Source organism: Podarcis melisellensis (assembly GCF_964234715.1).
Source record: "Podarcis melisellensis genome assembly, chromosome: 7".
Classification (NCBI taxonomy): domain Eukaryota; kingdom Metazoa; phylum Chordata; class Lepidosauria; order Squamata; family Lacertidae; genus Podarcis; species Podarcis melisellensis.
The window spans coordinates 71,024,959-71,044,095 of record NC_138539.1 but is presented as its reverse complement, the minus strand read 5'-3'; the positions used below and the strand labels follow the sequence as shown (position 1 = coordinate 71,044,095).

General features: G+C 46.6%; 1 protein-coding gene and 2 long non-coding RNA genes across 3 annotated transcripts in view; 2 read left to right on the top strand and 1 right to left on the bottom strand.

Moving 5' to 3' along the window:
* The window catches only part of CDH10 (cadherin 10), a 396,417-nt gene that overhangs the window by 361,908 nt on the left and 15,372 nt on the right, over positions 1–19,137 (bottom strand). The window lies entirely within an intron of this gene.
* The window catches only part of LOC309373839, an 87,705-nt gene that overhangs the window by 58,357 nt on the left and 10,211 nt on the right, over positions 1–19,137 (top strand). The window lies entirely within an intron of this gene.
* Positions 12,623–15,834, top strand: LOC309373860. Its single transcript, XR_014170248.1, has 2 exons — positions 12,623–12,843; positions 15,337–15,834. It is a non-coding gene; the product is annotated as an uncharacterized lncRNA (long non-coding RNA).

Here is a 19,137-nt window from a genome sequence, read left to right as displayed (position 1 = left end):
TGGTTTGTGGTAAGATGAAGGGTTAGGGTTAGGCTGAACACTGTGGAATCACACTTATTCCTGTGGGCTGGGAAGCCTTCATTAAAAAGGAATATGTGAATTAAATTGTAAACAATTATGGAAGGACAAATGTCATAAGGCTGTGAAGAACAGGGTAGCTTTGTGCATGCGTGTACAAGGGCAGAAATGATAGAAGGTCACTCTCAACCAAGTCCCATTGAAATGCTTCCCGGATTCCCTCAGATGTAAGATTTACAGAAAATACTGTTTTGCCACCACGGCAGAACTGTGGCGCAGAAGTCCAGGACCCCACTCCACAAAGTGAGCAGCCTAGCTCCCGAAGAAAGCAGCATTGGCTTATTACATTGTAAGGCAAGTTAACATATTGTTAAATAAGTTACATAATGCATATTACTTTTTGAATTGGGGAGGGGTGGCAGCAGGGAGGCTAAGACTATTAAAAGTCCAGAGTAAAAAAAAGAAGAAATCACCAGAATCTCCTGGTCTTGGTTTCCTGATGGGAAAGTGGTTGAACTTCACCAGTCCTAAAAGAGATACTGTTTTGGAATGCATCAATAATACAAGATCATTGCAGTGTTAAGTCTGGAAGGAAGAAGCACGGTTATAATTTTAGCAGTGCTGTTTTCTAACATGTTGTCATCTCATAACTGCCGCAAAGCTGCATTAAGTTTGAGATGACATCCGCTCGCGCCCTTCTGCATTAATCATTCAAAGTGATGTCACCTTCTTGTTTATAGCTGTAAATCACATAGTCAGATTGTGACTGTTCTTAATCTAAAAAATCTACCAGGCATTTCCCTAAAGACATATTAACAGCCTGGCGGGGTACTGGGAGGTGGTGTTGCATGTTTGCTTGCCTACAGGGTTATTTAGCATGTGCACAGTGAGTGGAGTTACCAATTCTATTGCTTAGTCATTTAGTTGTGTCCGACCCTTTGTGACCCCATGGACCAGAGCACGCCAGGCACTCCTGCCTTCCACTGCCTCCCGCAGTTTTGTAGTTTCGAGAACACTGTCCAACCATCTCATCCTCTGTCGTCCCCTTTTCCTTGTGCCCTCAATCTTTCCCAACATCAGGGTCTTTTCCAGGGAGCCTTCTCTTCTCATGAGGTGGCCAAAGTATTGGAGCCTCAGCTTCAGGATCTGTCCTTCCTGTGAGCACTCAGGGCTGATTTCCTTAAGAATGGATCGGTTTGATCTTCTTGCAGTCCATGGGACTCTCAAGAGTCTCCTCCAGCACCATAATTCAAAAGCATCAATTCTAGGGTGCTCCAAAACATACCTCTCAGTTTCTCAAAAAGTTTTCTTTCCCAGCAAAAAGGCTTCTGCTTCTCTGTCTCTTCCAGTGGGTGTGACACTGGGATGACTGGAAGTGGGGGTGGGGCTGTATAGTTTTTCTTTCCATTAAGCAGACATCCATTGCTCTGTAGCCTCTGTATGTCTGCCCCTGTTTTTTGAGGAAGTCCCAAGAGAGGAATTACATCATAATGTCTTCCCTGGGTTTAACTGAAGCATAGGAAGACAGCAATGAAAGGCCTAAGATCTGTGGCAGAAGAACAGCACATTGGAAAGCCTTTGATTCAAGCCATTGTCATCTCCTGGAAGCAGTGCTACTTTTCTACAAACAAACAAACAAACAAATGAGGTACTGGTACTGTGTACTGTTGTGTGCTGCCAGGAAAAAACCAAAATGTGCTGAGAACTACAATAAACTACACCAGGCTTCCTCAACCTCGGCCCTCCAGATGTTTTAAGACTACAATTCCCAGCATCCCTGACCACTGGTCCTGCTAGCTAGGGATTGTGGGAATTGTTGCTCAAAAACATTTGGAGGGCCAAGGTTGAGGAAGCCTGAACTACACTTACAAAACAGAAATACTAATAACAAAGAACACTCCAGGTCTGACAGCAGAGCTAATGAAATATTATTTCTCATTGTGGATTTAATATTCAAGAAAACATATTCTAATATTTGTCAAACAAAGGAATTTAAGGCATCATGGAAAATGTTATTTGATGATAATTTCAAGACACTTGAATCTTTAATTATTATTATTATTCCAAATCATTGTATTGGGCTAGGTGTGTCCTTGTACTGACAGACTTACCAGTCTTGGGGAGGGGAACCCTACACCATTCTGCAAAAATAAAAAATACAAATGGTTTTTCTTGTCCCTTAGTGATGCGGATTTTATGCATGCAATTCTCAATGCAATTTTCCAAAGTTCCCCTCAAATCTATTGTAAAAGTCCTATTGTTCTTCCATGATTGTGTTCTTATAGGTCTGGAAGCAACTGGTGTGAATCTAACCAACTCCTTAAATAGTACATTCCCCACCCCCACCTCCCAAAATACCACCAGTAATAGCAGTACTGATTTTGACATTTTGACAGTGCCCAGATACAGTATGGCATTCATTTTTTTGAGTATCTCATCTCAAAATCTTACTACTATACTTGTAGACACTCCCGCCGCAGATGAATATAAGTGCCCTGTTGACTGCAACCCCTCCAGCAGCTCTAGGGACATTTTAGCCATCATGTGTATCAGTCTCACTGGGATATAATACCATTTGTGGATTGTTTGCAGATACCCATCACAGTGGCTTCACATTTCACATGCTGTCCCAGTTTCTTTTATCATTACTTGATGGAGAATGGTAAAAAAAAAAAAAAAAAATCAGCACAGCCGTTGTTACTCACCCACACTAGTAATTAGCTTGAAGAGTCTGCTGTAATTGGTCCAAACTCTTCCTGAACTTCCTAATATGCATTTAGACAAATTGGCGAAGATAATTGCTAAAGCAGTATAAATTACAAACAACAATTAGTAAAATATTTACCAGGCTTCTGCAATAAAAAAATGCAAAAATAGAAAAGAGTGTGCCTGCCTCCTTGACTTAAATAAAATATTCATTCCATTTTTTTCTCTCTTCCACCAACATTTATTTCAAGAAATCAAGCTAATTAAATGTAAGAGACTGAATAGAGGGAAATCTTTCTCACTTCTCAACAGGTTAAAACTTGAGGTCACAGGAACTTAAAGGTTATTCACACCACTTCTTGTCTCATTGCTTTCCCCTGGGGAAAACTGCTCTTTAGTGCTTAATCAGAGCAAACAGCAACAGGTTTCCGACATATTGTCCTTTATTCCAATTTGGAGCTAAAGAGCAGGTTTTTACTACAAAAGTTGCAGGGCAAGGAATATTCCGCTCAGACCTGTGCCTAGAAAGCACAGGCCAAACACAAAACCACTCAAACCAATGCTTCCTGGGCACAGGACATGTTTTACAGAGGATCTAGCACTGTGCAGATTCCAAAACAGACCCCCAGACCAATCCACACATTGCTAGGGAATGTGATTGAGTGATGCCTTTGCTTCAAAGTTGCCTTTTGCCAGATCCCTCCCTATCTCTAATGGCACAGCAAAAAAACCCTACTGTATGAAATGGTCCAGATTTAGGCTGGAGGTAAAGTTAGGTGGGCGGGATGCAGGTGGTACTGTGGTCTAAACCACAGAGACTAGGGCTTGCCGATCAGAAAGTTGGTGATTCGAATCCCCGCGGCAGGGTGAGATCCTGTTGCTTGGTCCTTGCTCCTGCCCACCTAGCCGTTCAAAAGCATGTCAAAAGTGCAAGTAGTTAAATAGGTACCGTTCCGGCGGGAAGGTAAACGGCATTTCCATGCACTGCTCTCATTCAACAGAAGTGGTTTAGTCATGCTGGCCACATGACCCGGAAGCTGTCTGCGGCCAAACGCTGGCTCCCTTGGCCTATAGAGTGAGATGAGCACACAAAGTGTGTTCTCCCTCATGGAGAGCACAGGTTGTGGGCGGAGCTGACAAGACACCTCACTGTTACTAAGCAAATGGTTTGGCCATCCTGTAAGCAGGGGCGGGCTGTTACTGGGGAAATTTAGATGTTGCCAATTAGTGATTGACAGCCCTGTTTGTTAAATACAAGGCACGCCGCAACGGACGTCCTCTTTCGCTGCGTGCTTCGGATCACCTGCCCTCCCTTCCCTAATGTTAGGCTGTTTGCTTGACCTTGCTATTGCCTGTCATGGGGTCGTGTGTTTGGGGCAGGGGCCCGGTAGGATTTTTGCCATTTGGCTGATTAGTGTGTGCCACTTGGTTTTCGCCTACCGCGTAGCAAATCGTCACAACTTGTAAGGTTTGCGGTTAGGCATTGGTCTGGAATTGGTTGCTGGGGGGTATGGATTCGGCTGTGCCTGCCCCTCCAAAATGCTGCTGCTGCTGAAGGGTTTTACTGTTAAAGGAACCCAGGGGCTCCCCCATGCTTTTGTCCGAAACCCCCTGGCAAGGGGCTAGGGCCATGCAAGCCCCTGGGAGCATGCTGGGGAGAGGTGAGGCATGGTTCCCAGTCCTGTCTCTCTCCCCAGGTGACTTACCCTTCCTGACTTCGCAGGAGGTGCGAATGTCAGAGCTGTCCCCGTGCGGGGGCAGTTAGTGCTACCAATGCCTAAGCAACCACTCACATTGCTGTATTTGAATAAAGTTGTGGTCAAAATTATGCCAAAAAACCTTAAACAAAAATTAAGTGTCAATTGTGTTTTTCTTGGGGGGGGTGTCTTGGGGACCTCGACGCGCAAGCCCAGAGTTGTCCGCAACCGGACCTAACAGTCAGGGGTACCCTTACCTTTAAGGTTAGTTGAAGGTATTGAAACCCTGCTTCCAAGCAACATATGGTGAATTAGTAAAAAAAATAAGATTGTTTAACTTACATACTACTGGATATGTAAATTAAAAGATCTACAAATCTAAATGAACTTCTTTGGGGATGTGTTGGATAAATCCCGCTGTTCTATACAAATGTTTTAAAATTGCTGCTGAAGTACAGTTAAATGAAGCTGTTATGTGTACTACAGTCTATATTTGCATATTTGACAGCATCATTACCATGTGCTGAAGACAGTTGGATGGGATTAGAATGTATTGGCATTCTAGTATTACATATTCTTCTGGTAAAATTTTATTAGTAATGTTGCTTCTTCTTTTGGGATGCCCCAGCTGCACACTGGAGTGTTACATTTCTGATGTTAATGGAGTTTTTATAGAGCTAATTTCAGGCTGTCAATCCCAAATCAGGAGCTAACCCATGAAAAATAAGCAAATTGGCTTAAAAGTGATCAGATTTCTCAATTTCAATATAGCGTCTTTAGTCTGTGTCAGGGAACTGACATCTAAAGCGCCGCAGGTGCAAAGGCTCCCTGAGGTTGAGAGAGCAGTAGCAGCGGAAGAGGGAACCAGTAGAGGGCGAGCAAGAACTCCAAGGGAAAGTGAGTCGGAGGGATGGCTCAGAGACGCTTCAAGCGAAACCAGTGGGGAGGTCTCAGGACCTCCTATAGGGACACCCACACCTCGAAGGAAACTGTCACGCCGAGAGGCCAGACGACGTGTTTCCGTTAAGGAGCTTTTATGTTGGAAACGTTTCCGAAAGCAGCCACTTTCGGATTCTACTAGTGATTGACGCAGCCATGCTGGAGGGGCTCCGTCACAGGCAGAGGTTTGAAAACCTGATCAAACTCTGAGGGACTTGCATTTTACGCACAAGCAGCTCATCGTCCCATCACAGCAATCCGAAAGTCACCGAAAGCCAGCTTGTGCAGAGAGAAGCATCATGAGCAACCCAGCCGGAACCGGGGGTGCAGGAGCAGCTGGAGGGGGTCCAAGCCTGGAAGAAAGGTACAGAGCGTTGGAGATCCAGTTGGCGCTGCAAACGGCGAGGCTTGAGGAGAGGAGGGCTCAGGATGCAGAAAAGGGAAAGGAGAAAACCACCCCGCTCGCCAGAAAGGTACCAGGATTGGTGCAGAAATTTGGGGGGGATCCCAGGAACTATCATGCCTTTAGAACAGAGATGCAATACGCTCTAAACTTGCAGTTTGATGACTTCCCCGACGAGGAATCGCGAGTGGCGTATGTGATTGGCCATCTCGAATCCGGGGCGAAAGATTGGGTTAGACCCCTGATGGCAGCGAATAATGAGATCTTAAAGGACACGAGGAAGTTTTTTCGTGCCATGGACCTGATGTTTTCCAGCGATATTGAGCAGGGGGTGGTGCGAAGGCAGTTAATGGCTTGCCAGCAAGGAAGCAGATCTGTCCGTGAGTACTGGACTGAATTTACTATGCTGATTCATAAATTGGGGTGGGACCTATCGGCGGAGCCCATCCAAATGCTTTTCGAAGAGGGGCTTTCTTCAACCGTCAAAGATGAGCTTTCCCGGGGGCCCAGGGCGGAGTCTATGGACCAATTAACCAAATCTGCGCTGGCCATAGGAGCGCGCCAGGAGGCGAGGGCTTTGGAAAGGCGGGAAGGGAAAGGAGACCGTTGGAGGGAGTTCCGCATTCCAGACATTCCAGAGCCATCTTTCCCGCCGGCAGAGCCGATGGAAGTTGGAACAGCGCGGGCGCGCGCAGTTTCAAATCCCAGTGAAGGGCGGAAGAAGGAGGGAAAGAGCGCCAAGAGATGTTATCTCTGCCAACAGCCAGGGCACTTTGCCAGAGTCTGCCCACAAAGAAAGGAATGGCAAGGGATGGCAGGAGCTGTTGGGGGAAAGGAAGAGGAAAGCAAGGAGCAAGTAAAAGCCAACGCCTGGCTGCCACCGTCGGGGCACAGCAGCCAGGCCAAAGAGCAATGAAAGTGCCCATGCCAGAACCTCCCAGACCTGCTTTAGTGATAGAGGTGTTACTAGAACTGCCAAACGGACACCCACTAAAGGTCAAGGCGCTTTTGGATTCAGGCAGCTCCTGTAATTTCATGAGTAAGGAGTTTGCAGCTGAGCACCAGATACAGACCATCCCTTTAAGTAACCCCTTGCAGGTGACTACGATTGACGGCAGAGAGCTGTTGGGGGGAGAAGTTAGCCAACAGACTGTCCCGATGATAATGAGAGTGGCAAGGCACACCGAACAGATAGCGTTTAATGTGGCCATCCTGGGAGGAGCGCCCATCATTTTGGGGATGAGCTGGCTGGCGCTACACGATCCGCTAGTGGGCTGGCATCAGAGGGTGGTCTCCTTTGGGTCAGCGCATTGCCTAGAACACTGCAAGGAGGGGAAGGTCTCGGGAGGAGACAGAGTCACCCTAGCGGGGATGGAAGTGATGGGCAAAGGGAAGGTGCCCCCGCAATACGCAGATCTGAGCAACGTATTCAGCGAAAGGGAAGCAGACAAACTGCCACCGCATAGACCCTTTGACTGTCAAATCAACCTACTCCCAGGGGCCCAACTCCCAGTAGGCAAGCTGTACGCCATGTCAGACAGGGAGATGCAGGAGCTGAGGGAGTTCATTGACAAAAACTTGAAGCGAGGTTTCATCAGAGAGTCCCGAGCGGTGGGGGGCAGCCCAGTGTTTTTTGTGGACAAAAAGAACACAGACAAACCGAGACTGGTGTGTGACTTTAGGGCCCTCAATGCAGTGTCGGAGCCCCTGGCTTTCCCTATGCCCCGAATTGACGACATTTTGACCAGAGTAAGGAAGGGAAAGATTTTTACAAAACTGGACCTGCGGGGGGCGTACAATCTGATACGCATAAGGAAGGGAGATGAATGGAAGACCACCATGTTTACCCCTTTGGGAGCCTTTGAATACCTCGTTATGCCCTTCGGTCTACAAGGGGGCTCCGCCTGTTTTCAAGCTTTTATAAACCACGTTCTGGGACCTTTGCTCTACAAGAACTGTGTGGCCTTTTTAGACGACGTGTTGGTGTATTCGGAAGATGAGGAACAGCATGTGAGGGACGTTCGAGAAGTGTTGGGCAGGCTGCAAGCCAACCAGCTGTGGGTGAAACTGGAGAAGTGCCAGTTTCATACCAAGGAGGTGGAATTCCTGGGGTACCGCTTGTCAGACAAGGGATTGGCCATGGATCCAGGCAAGGTTCAAGCGGTACTGGAATGGAAGACACCGAAGACCAAGAAGGACGTGCAAAGATTCTTGGGGTTTGGGAACTTTTATCGGAAGTTCATCAAGAACTTTGCCCACTTGACGGCGCCCATCACCGACTGCCTCAGCAGCAAGAAGAAATTTGTTTGGACGGTGGAGGCGGATCGAGCCTTTGAAGAACTGAAAAGGGCTTTCGCCTCGGAAGAACAACTTCTGCATGTGGATTTACAAAAACCCATGAGAGTGGAAACAGATGCATCCGACCGGGCTATAGGGGCGGTCCTTCTTCAACCGGGGAGGAGTGCGTCGGAGTGGAGACCGTGTGCATTCTTCTCGCGGAAACTGAATAAGTCCGAGAGGAATTACACGGTGTATGACAGGGAACTACTTGCCATTCACGAAGCATTCCGGAGGTGGAGACATTTATTAATTGGGGCACAACACAAGGTGCAAGTGTGCACCGACCACAAAAATTTAGAGTATTGGAGAACAGCTCGAGTGCTCAACCAACGACAAGTGAGATGGGCACAGGAATTCTCCAAATTTAACTTTGAGATTTGTTATGTGCCAGGCCCAGAAAACGTCAGGGCGGATGCGCTCTCACGCAAACCAGAATATTGGGAAGGGGAGGAGGTGATCGAAGAGAGACATGTCATCCCGGAGGACCGCTGGGTGTGTGGGGCGGCGCTGGTGGGGCAACGGGAACTGGTGGAGGAAACGGAAAATGATGAATATGCCCAGGATAAGCTCAGAGGTCTCAGGGGGGAGGGCGAGAGCCCCGGAGGTTTTGAGGAAAGAAATGGGGCATTGTATTACAAAGGGGCACTGTATATACCCGAAGGTGAATTGAGGGGGAGAGTACTCAAGCAGTTGCATGATAGCCCCACGGCGGGACATTTTGGGCAACACAAAACCATGTGGTTGGTTACCAGGGAATTTTGGTGGCCTAAGGTGAGGGAAGATGTAAGGGAGTATGTAAGAGGGTGTGACCAATGTCAGCGAGCCAAAGGGGAAAGAAGGGCGCCGGCAGGGTTATTAGAACCTTTACCCACACCAGAACGGCCTTGGGAAGCGATATCAATAGATTTTATGACGGATCTGCCAAGGTCCAAGGGGAAAACAGCCATCATGGTAGTAGTAGACCTGTTAACTAAGATGTGCCATTTTGTAGCATGCTCACATGCAGTCACAGCGGAAGAAACGGCGAAGTTGTTTGTGGAACATATCTTTAGGTTGCACGGGGCTCCCTCGAGGGTGATCTCAGATCGAGGCAAACAATTTACTTCCAGGTTCTGGAGGAAGCTCATGAGCTTGCTACACGTGGAAGTTAATTTTTCAACTGCCCGGCACCCTGAAACCAACGGGCAGGCGGAAAGGGCAAATGGCATTCTTCAACAATATCTTAGGTGTTATGTCAATGACAGAGAGAACGATTGGGTCGAAAAGTTGGCGTTGGCAGAATTTGCCTACAATAATGCGGAGAATGTGTCCACAGGGATGAGTCCCTTTTTGGCTAATTACGGGTGTCACCCCAGGGCATTTCCAGGGGAAGGAGGGGAGAGATGGAGCGTTCCAGCGGCTGAACATTTTGTAGAAGAGATGGAAGCCATCCATCAGCAGCTCCAGCTCAACTTAGAAAGGGCCAAGGCACAATATAAGAAGCAGGCAGACAAGAACAGAAGGGAAGGTGAAACCATAAGGGTGGGGGATCAAGTGTGGTTGTCAACCCAAGGGTTGCCGTTCAAAGGGGGTTGTAAGAAACTGAGGCCCAGAAGATTGGGACCCTTTGAGGTGATTCAGCAGGTCAACCCGGTAGCTTTCAAACTCCGATTACCCAACCACATGAAATTGCACCCAGTGTTCCACAGGTCGTTACTGTCACCATACAGGGGGGGACGTGAAGGGGAGCACGTCAGGGGACCAGCCTTGGAAGAGAGGGAACGCCGCAACCATGTAGCGGAAATCCTCGATTCCAGGTGGAAGGGTAATCAGGTGGAGTATTTGGTGGCGTGGGAAGGGGAACCGGAGTCAGAAAACACCTGGGTAAGTGCAGAGGAAGTCAATGACGAGGTTTTAACAGAAACGTTCCACCAAAGGTTCCCGAGGAAACCTCAGCCTATAGCAAGGTTTAGGAGGGAGTATTTCGGCACCACCGATGAGGAAGAGGAAATGGAAGGGTTCGCGGAGTCGGAGTTGGAAGATGGAGTGGACTCTGATGACGAAGAGTACCTAGAGAGTAGGAACAGCAACAAGTGGAAGGAAGTGTTCGCGACGTCGGAAGATGAGGGAGGTTCTTTCAGGGGTTTTACCTCCTCACCGCCAGTAGGAGAGGAGACGGGAGGGGGTGAAGGGGGCCCTGGAGGGGAGGTGGATGTCAGGGAACTGACATCTAAAGCGCCGCAGGTGCAAAGGCTCCCTGAGGTTGAGAGAGCAGTAGCAGCGGAAGAGGGAACCAGTAGAGGGCGAGCAAGAACTCCAAGGGAAAGTGAGTCGGAGGGATGGCTCAGAGACGCTTCAAGCGAAACCAGTGGGGAGGTCTCAGGACCTCCTATAGGGACACCCACACCTCGAAGGAAACTGTCACGCCGAGAGGCCAGACGACGTGTTTCCGTTAAGGAGCTTTTATGTTGGAAACGTTTCCGAAAGCAGCCACTTTCGGATTCTACTAGTGATTGACGCAGCCATGCTGGAGGGGCTCCGTCACAGGCAGAGGTTTGAAAACCTGATCAAACTCTGAGGGACTTGCATTTTACGCACAAGCAGCTCATCGTCCCATCACAGTCTGCCTCGGCACAGTGACATGAAAGCACGCTGTAGTTGTTTTCATGTCTCTGCCTTTATTTTTTATATGCAGTTATCACAATAGTTTATAATGAAAGACTTAAGCAGGCTACAGTGGCTTGATGTGCCATTAAGTCACACAAGCCAACAATATTGTATTGCCCTTTTGTGTTGGCTCAAAAATTCAGCAACAAATGCATATACAGTGGTACCTCGGGTTAAGGACTTAATTCGTTCTGGAGGTCCATTCTTAACCTGAAACTGTTATTAACCTGAGATACCACTTTAGCTAATGGGGCCTGCCGCCGCCGCTGCGCAATTTCTGTTCTCATCCTGAAGCAAAGTTCTTAACCCAAGGTCCTATTTCTGGGTTAGCAGAGTCTGCAACCTGAAGTGTCTGTAACCCGAGGTACCACTGTAGTGTGGCATGCTCATCTCTCCCTATAAAGGGACGCGGGTGGCACTGTGGTCTGAACCACTGAGCCTCTTGGGCTTGCTGATCAGAAGGTCAGCAGTTCGAATCCATGTGACAGGGCGAGCTCCATTGCTCTGCCTCAGCACCTGCCAAACTAGCAGTTTGAAAGCACTCCAGTGCAAGTAGATCAATAGGTACCACTGTGGCAGGAAGGTAAACGGCGTTTCTGTGCGCCCTGGCTTCCATCACGGTGTTCCGTTGCGCCAGTAGCAGTTTAGTCCTTTTGGCCACGTGACCTGGAAAGCTGTCTGTGGACAAATGCTGTCTCCCTTGGCCTGAAGTGAGATGAGCACCGCCAGTGGCGTAGCGTGGGTTGTCAGCACCCGGGGCAAGGCAAGTAATTTGTGCCCCCTAACCCCCAGATGTTGCACCCGGTGTGGCCGCCCCCCCTGCACCCCCACGCTACGCCACTGAGCACCGCATCCCCATAGTCACTTTTAACTGGACTTAACCATTCAGGAGTCTTTTACCTTTACCTTTCTCTTTTTGTGAGCAACCTTGATTCTGGGTTCTGGGGAAAAGAATAATCACCATCACCATATATTCTTACCTTGTGTATTTGACCAAATGTATGTCATGTCCTCCATGCCAGGGATGTAAATCTGATGGCATGAAAGAGCAAAGAGCAACAGGATTTTAAGTCTGTCAGATGGACTGACGCTAAGTGTTGTTTTTTGTGCATGTGTGTGATCGCTATATCAGGGCTGCAACACTTTAAACAAAGCTTCATTAAACACAGGAGTCAGCCTGAAATAAACTGTTTGTATGAACACAGCCTTTATTTATTTTTCATATTTGTTAGCCACTTTTCTTGCCAAGAAACTCACTGCACCTTTCGTTAACACTCAGACTGATTTTCATTAAAAGCTTTCATCTGAAACCAGTCTGGGAGATATATTGTAACATGAAACTGTATGATAAATATTGGCAGAAGGGGGGGGGGGACTTCATAGTCAAAAGTAGGCCACTAACATTTTGGGAGACGACACTGCAATAAATATGACATTAATGGCTGTGTCTTAAAACTTGGCTGTCTGAGCAGATAAGTACTTAAAATGGGGGGTTACTGACCACTGTGTCATTGCAATGTCACAAACCATGAAGTTACACTAGCAATGAAGGCAGACAATGTCAGCGCAAATGTCATCAGTCAGGGTGGCGGCTGTACTGCTGAGGAGCTGACAAACCTACTGACAAGGCATTTAGAAGGACGGCACATTAAGATTTCACTTAGGAAAGGAGGAGGAAATAGTTCAAAATTTGATTGTGCAAACCTTGTTTGTAGTCTGGCCTGAAACTGTGCTGTAAGAAGGAAGCTGTATCCATTCTGATAGCTACTCACTCGGGTTCATGGGCCATCTCAGAATGCTATTTAATTCTGTTTGGCAGCTGCCACCTGCTGCATCATTGTGAGTGACTCAGGTGAGTGGGCACATATGATCAAGATTAATACCAGCTGCTGCCCACTATGACTGATGCCTCGTCTGTTTTGAAATGCTTTTTTAACCTTTATTCATAAAGAGGGTTAACTTCACCTGCTTATGATGATTCTCTGATGCATTTTTTGTTGGCGTCTGTCTGTCTCGAGAGACCATGGATTCTGCCTCCAGGGGTGAAGCCAAACCACTGGAGAATCTCAAAACCCGCAGTGGCTGCAGAAACTGGTAACTCATAACTGCTGCCTCCCATGTTGTTTTTGCTGCATTAGCATCAATGTGATCTTTCAAGGGGTGCAAGCCTGGGCTGTGTGTATGGGCTACCCAGATGACAAAACCTCCCACCCAGCCTCACTAATGTGGTTCAAAGGAAAGCAGAGCAATACATTTGGCACCAGCTTAGCTGTGGGAGTTGCTGGAAGGAGGAGTACAATAACCTGACTAAATGCATGAGTTAAAACAAGAAAGCAGCTGAGTTGAGGCAGAAAAAGCCCACAGAGCCATACAAGTTGTCTGTTCTTGGCTACAAATTTTGGAGATCTAAAAATCCCTTTGTTCATTTCCCTCTAGCTAACGGATTCATTGCTTAAGATTCATCCTTTGAGTTGTTAACATATGAGAAAAGCTGATGGGCTCTTCATATTGTATCTGATTTGTTCAGAAGGGACCTTATTAAAATGTGCACCTAAACTGAGATAACTCCCACTGTCTGAATATATTGAGTGTTTTGAAGTTCACCAGGTTTCCTGAAGTCATCCATATTGCTGGTTCTCAGGCAGTACCACATAGGTACTAATAAATTCCAAGCCATTTAAATTCTGTAGCAAACTTGCACACTTTTGATGCACAGAGTTGAACCCAATTCTCTGTATATGGCAACTGACATGGGGCTGGACAAACTACATATTTTCTGCTGACTTTCCTAGGATAGTTCAGTGAGCTGTGTTCATCTTGGTAGGTTAGAATTGTGTAAGGGTGCTCTCATAGGAATGAAAAGAGGAGAGTCATGAAGTACCATAAAAATTTCATAGACAGGGTGGGCTGCTGAGAGTGGGTTTGGGACCCAGTGAAAAAAAGAAAAGTAAACCCCACCCAGCAAGGGTGAACCAGCTAAAAATCCTTACTCTGGGATATAAAATAAATGTGTGATCTCATTTTTATGTTAATAATAAGATAGTATTTGTACCTGTTGGGGATATTAAGATCCCAATGGTGAATGTCAATAATACAGTGGAACCTCAGTTTTCGAACATAATCCATTCCAGAAGACCGTTTGACTTCTGAAACATTCAGAAACTGAGGATCAATGAGCGGTCGGCAAAATCCATTGAAAAAATGCAGAAACACTCCTTGGAAGCCATTCAACTTCTGAGGCATGTTCAAAAACAGAAGCAATTACTTCCACGTTCTCAGCATTTGGGATCCAAATCATTCGGCTTCTGAGACGCTCAAAAACTGAGGTTCCATAAGCACCCAGACGATCATTGCTGAACTAACTGTACACTTGAAACTTGTATGTGTAGCACCACAATAATGTGTACCATTCAACAACTTTGTTGCAGTCACAAGGTGTTCACTTGCTAAAACGTACAAAGATGATAAGACGACACTGCAATGTTGTACTGTCAAAGTGCAAAAGTGAATGTTTGTGTAGAGTTGTGAATTCTCGGAAATGCTCGGTGCATGCCATAAGCTTGCAAACCGTTATTCATAATTGTATGTGCATTGAACATGAAAGACATATTTTGTAAAGAATTACATGAAATAGTTGCAAGATAATTGGTCGCTGGGGCCCCACTCAGAGCACCAAACCCCAGTAATTTATACCATCTCTCCCACCCTATCTTGTCAGTCCTGTATCTTTTAAAGGCCATACATTGTTTATTCAGCTGAAGAGGAACAGTTTCTGCTGGTGCCTAAAAATAGGTCATAAAGGCATCATACAAGTCTCCCTGAAGAGAGCATTGCACAAATGCCTGTTCTTGTGTTGCTAACCTCCAGACTATCAGCCCCGTGCCACTCAATGCTGTTCTAATTTGCCATCCATCTACTTTGCCCATTGAGCTTGCCGGAAGCCACCAAGAACCCAAATGAACATTGGCATTGTTTTTGCCATTCTTCGTCCCCCTTGCATCCATTTGCACTTATCAATGTGGATTATCATTGGATAAAGGTAAAGGTAAAGGGACCCTGACCATTAGGTTCAGTCGTGGCCGACTCTGGGGTTACGGCGCTTATCTCGCTTTATTGGCTGAGGGAGCCGGCGTACAGCTTCCGGGTCATGTGGCCAGCATGACTAAGCCGCTTCTGGCGAACCAAAGCAGCGCACGGAAACGCCGTTTACCTTCCCGCCGGAGCGGTACCTATTTTCTACTTGCACTTTGACATGCTTTCGAACTGCTAGGTTGGCAGGAGCAGGGACCGAACAACGGGAGCTCACCCCGTCGCGGGGATTCGAACTGCTGACCTTCTGATTGGCAAGTCCTAGGCTCTGTGGTTTAACCCACAGTGCCACCTGATACTGGAGAGAAAATGCTGGTCCCAGTATGTGCTTATTAATCACCTCTCCCTTTAAAGATGTGTCTGTATAAAAATAGCAGCGATAAGAACTCAGAGGAATGACAAGAGCAAGGGCTATTACTCCAGTGAATAGTGTTATGCTGTTAGACATCCTTTGGCTTCTGAAAATGTGATGTGATTTATCTCCCTTTGTTTTTGCAGACCTTTTAAAAGTGAAAGCATTCCTATCACATAATGTCCATGTTCCAGGAGCCCAGGAATCCATTTTCACCTAAATAGGACCATATGTAGTCCAGAGGCACATTTTCCGAACCTGTTAATGCGCCATCTGACAGAAGAGAGGCTAGAGAAGTGTGGATTCCAATATCTGCTTTTCGATTTCTGCACTATTGTTCTACAGAAATTAGTATTGCCTCTTTTTAGCTTCTCGGGGGAGGGGGGAGTTATGTCGAACTGTCAAGCTGTTTTCAAGGAATAAAAGATCCCTTGTGCTTGATTCAGACCTGAATGCATGGTCTAAAAAAAACAAAAAAAAAAACCCAACCTCCAACAACTCTCTTAAATGAGAGTATTCTGCATACAATTGCAGTCCTCTTACGTCCAAGGTGTGCTCGATTCCCCCTTGCACTGCAATGTATTCTTTGAGATGAAATGTTTCACCAAGTTATGTCTAGGGACAGATACAGCATTCCCCCCCCCCCCGCCCCACCATAAAATAGTTCCTTTCTGAATCTGTTTTTCTTGTCGGTGATCATAAATTTGTATATACATCCAAGAAAATTCTGTAAGCAATGTTAAGCTAATGACAAGAGAGACGAAACACCTGTATGTACTAAAAAAAAAAAATGACTTCCAGAATGCCAAACGAAAGGTATATCTTGCTTATTGAGGTAATATGGTGGCAGCCGTAGGTTTGTGACTACAATGCATCAAATTGTTTTGAGCACATGAAACCAACAAATCACTTAGAGAGACTAAAGCAAACCCAGTATTGCTGCTAGCCACGCCTGGAGTGGTCTCTGAGACCACCCTCCATAGCCCTGCTGTGGGTTTCTTAAACTTTAAGGCAGGCATAGGCAAACTTGGCCCTCCAGATGTTTTGGGACTACAACTCCCATCATCCCTAGCTAACAGGACCAGTGGTCAGGGATGATGGGAATTGTAGTCTCAAAACATCTGGAGGATCGAGTTTGCCTATGCCTGCTTTAATATATTTTTCTACCTCGATTTCCCCCCCTTAGTCTTAAAATAGCAGGAATCAAGTTACTTTGCAAAACATTAGACCTTCCTCGTGGTGTCTTTTATCTTTCTAATATGTTGTTGGTCCACGGGAGCAATGTAACATCTGATACGAGGCAAGTAACAGAAGACCTAGTGGAAGAATGATTGACAGGAGTAGAGTGGGATGCTGGGTGGAGGTGGAGGCAGAGTTAGAGCATGTCAGTTTTGGAATGGTTACTACTGCAAATGACACATTATGAACAAATGCAGGCTGTTTGTCTTACTCTGGAAAGAGAGAATTTGGATTCCTGCCCAGAAGAGTGGAGCAAGTTGCATGAAAGATTATGACCTCTTGGAGTTTGGGAAAGGCCACTTGCCAAGTTTAATGTGACATGTCCACCACAGGCATGAAATGTTTGTATGACCATATGGCCAAGAGTGTAAATACTGGCTATGTATGAATCAACAGATGGTCTGCAAAGCCTTTAAAGCTGATGCATGCTACATTTTGTGCCCAAATTAAGTATTTGGGGCTGACTTTCATGTTTAAAAATTAAACCTTCCCCTGAATTCATTCACATACTAGTATGCAAAGAGTGTGGGGGAGATGATCTCTCAAGAGCAATGGTTTTTTTATGTGACAGAAATGAAGTTGAGACTTATTTCCCTGAATTGCCGGAATTTGATGGGGGCAAGAAAATGCACCAGAGATTTCAAGGAGAGCGGCAACAGCTAATTGCTCCCAGTTATGTGTCAGAAGAGGGCCTTTTAACTTTCAATAAGTTTCCTATCAAAACCTCAAAACAATTAGAACTGGCCTCCTTTTTTTTGTCCTTTAATTATTATTGAACTCAGCTTCTAAATCCCATCAATCAATGGCAAGGAAGGCTATGCATAAAGGGAATGCATGCCTTGCATTTGCAATGACGCACAAGTGCTTTTTGGAAATCATCTCAAAACTTAGAAAGTATTATATCAGGCTAAATTTCGAATCATTCTTGGCTACAAGGTAAATCTATACACCAATAATTATTGTACTAGACTTCTGGGAGGGCGGAAACACCATTTTCTTTAAACACCTGTGCACAATAAGTTTGTATCTCTTTAACATTCACAGAGGTGAGTTGCGGTAGGGAAGCTGGCAGTTTGGTAAAGGTAAAGGGACCCCTGACCATTAGGTCCAGTCGTGACCGACTCTGGCATTGCAGCGCTCATCTCGCTTTATTGGCCGAGGAAGCCGGTGTATAGCTTCTGGGTCATGTGGCTAGCATGACTAAGCCACTTCTGGCGAAGCAGAGCAGCACATGGAAACACCGTTTACCTTCCCGCCGGAGCGGTACCTATTTATCTACTTGCACTTCATGCTTTCGAACTGCTAGGTTGTCAGGATCAGGGACTGAGCAACCGGAGCTCACCCCGTCGCGGGGATTCGAACCGCCGACCTTCTGATCCGCAAGTACTAGGCTCTGTGGTTTAAAGGACTTTGGCCTATAGCAGAAATCGTCGTGGATAAAGTTGCCCAGTTCCTCTCTTCTGAAATGAAGTTGGTAGTATGGTTGTGTATAAAGTCAGGTGTCTCCAGGGGATGAGGAAGGGGGTGCGGTGGGGGCGGGACGCCCTGGGTGTCTTCACTGGGGGGGGGGTGACATTCGGCGTGCTGCCCTCTCGCGACTCCTAAGCCTACCCTGAGTGGCGACATTCCCCTATTCCCCCTTCATTCTGAAAGCTCGGGGAGGCTTGGGAGTCATGGGTGGGTGGCATGCTGAATGTCCACCATCAGTGGCTTGGTCCACCCCCATGGGTGGCTCGCTCTGCCCCCTGGCTGCAGGGCGCGCATGCTGCTCTATGCACCCAAGCAGTTATCCGGCGCCCGGGCGGGCACCCTCCGCCTCCCCCTTTGGGAGCACGCCTGCCCTGGGCAGTGTGGGCATATGCTCTACCACTGGGTGTCTCCAGCATGTATTGGCCCAAGGAGCAAAAGACCAAGGTAGTAAGTATCATGGCAGCTGCCATCTTCTAGATCATTTACAAATGAACAATTTTGAAATCTCTGCCTGGGCTGGGAAACGCTGCTCATCCTCCCCCTAGAACACATCTCGAGGTAGCTGTCTTTCTAGTAAGCACCGTGCAAAACTATTTTAGATGCTTTCATCTCTGCCGTTGCTTTGCCCTTGGCGGCAGTGAATTGAGAACGAGCCAAATTAATCAAATCAACCCTAAGCCCATGTCTGAACACTGCACAAGCCAGTGCGGAAGGAATTCTATATTAAATCCCTGCAGCAGCTCCAAGGCTGTATAAACTCCAAGGCTTTAATCCACATGTCTTTACACTGATAAATAGGAGCCATTGTATCAGCAGAAGACTTGGGCTGCTTGACCTCAAGGTGCAATTGTGAGCTAAGGGAATAATAAGGTCAATAGTATAGGCCGGATTGATTTGATACAGTGCCTTGTATGTAAAAAGAGCAATTTTAGGCTCACCAGGTCAGAACTTATTATTCTGGGCATCTACAAGGGGAATAGAGCACAGTGGTGTTGATAGTGCATAATCAGGGCAAGACTTATGGTTGCAAAGGTTCTCAACAAAGTGAAATGTGTAACGGACTTCTTAAAGTGAGATCTTTGTTTCATCAGCTTGCAAGACCATTGGAAACCCAAAATGGTGAATATACTGGGAATATCTATACATCTGGGGGCATTTAAAAAGATCTAGCACATTGTTGTATTGATGCCTGGGGGTGCAATGGAAATAGCCACCATTTTTGTCTCCTTATTTAATCT